The sequence below is a fragment of the Nematolebias whitei genome, chromosome 19 (assembly GCF_014905685.2).
Source record: "Nematolebias whitei isolate Nwh7 chromosome 19, NemWhi1, whole genome shotgun sequence".
Lineage (NCBI taxonomy): Eukaryota > Metazoa > Chordata > Actinopteri > Cyprinodontiformes > Rivulidae > Nematolebias > Nematolebias whitei.
Genome location: NC_056516.1, coordinates 39,747,955 through 39,748,973, shown reverse-complemented (window position 1 = coordinate 39,748,973; position 1,019 = coordinate 39,747,955). Strand labels below are relative to the sequence as shown.

General features: G+C 44.1%; 1 protein-coding gene across 1 annotated transcript in view; it reads left to right on the top strand.

Moving 5' to 3' along the window:
* LOC119425637 (endoribonuclease ZC3H12A-like) overlaps nt 1–1,019 on the top strand; it is a 17,069-nt gene that overhangs the window by 3,924 nt on the left and 12,126 nt on the right. The window lies entirely within an intron of this gene.

Sequence of the window (1,019 nt, the reverse complement as noted above, 5' to 3'; positions counted from 1 at the left end):
GACGCGTACGAGGTTAAAGTCACCCATGACGCGTACGAGGTTAAAGTTACCCTTCACATGTAAGAGGTTAAAGTCACCCATGACCTGTAAGAGGTTAAAGTCACCCATGACCTTCAGGAGGTTAGTCAAGTGGAATAGAGCAGAAAGTTACTGGTCAGACCTGAGTTTGACCCCTCTCAGTTTGTGTTTTAAAGAGACACAGGAACTTTGTGTGTCTGTTTCCCAACAAGATGTGGAGGTAAAGATCAGAGCAGCTGTATTGTTACATTATCAGTGTTTAGCCTATATCTTGGATCTTTTGGCGTGCCGTTGGGTGTTCGTTTAGTGTATATTTTAGTGTATATCTTAAATCCTTATCTACTGTTTCTTTGTACATTTAATTTATTAATTAAATAAATAAATAAACTCATATTCCTTTAAAGAGGCTCATAGATCTTAATGTCAAGTCAGACCTGGTTCTCTGATCAGGGATTTTCTGTTGTGTCGTCCACAGAGGGTCTGTGGTGGTGGGAACACCTGATGTGCTCATGGTGAGCACTGGTTGCTCTCAAGGTTGTGTTCTCTCTTTACAAATGAGTTTGTTTAATGACCAGAGCCGTATTTGAATCAAACATGTCAGTGACACGGCTCGGGCTGGACTACTAATGGAAAACAATCCCGCAGGTGAAGCTTCTTATTTATGAGGTGGGGTAGAGGTAGGGCAGCCGACTCGGGACCTGAAAGTCCCAGGTTCAATCCCCAACCATTTCCACATGTCATGGTGTCCCTGAGCAAGACACCCAATCCCCAATTGCTCCCCGAGCGCTTGCGTAGCTGCCCCCTGCTCCACCTGGTGTATCCCAGGTGTGATGGGTTAAATGCAGAGAACTCATTGTGCCGTTGTATGGGAACACAGTGATGACAACACATGGCACTGATTATTGTAAAGGCCCCGGAGACATGAGTCATAACAAGATATTAATATCTTATCTTAGCGGTCTGGTAAAAACCTCAGGATGGTTTTAGACTCTGACTTCAAG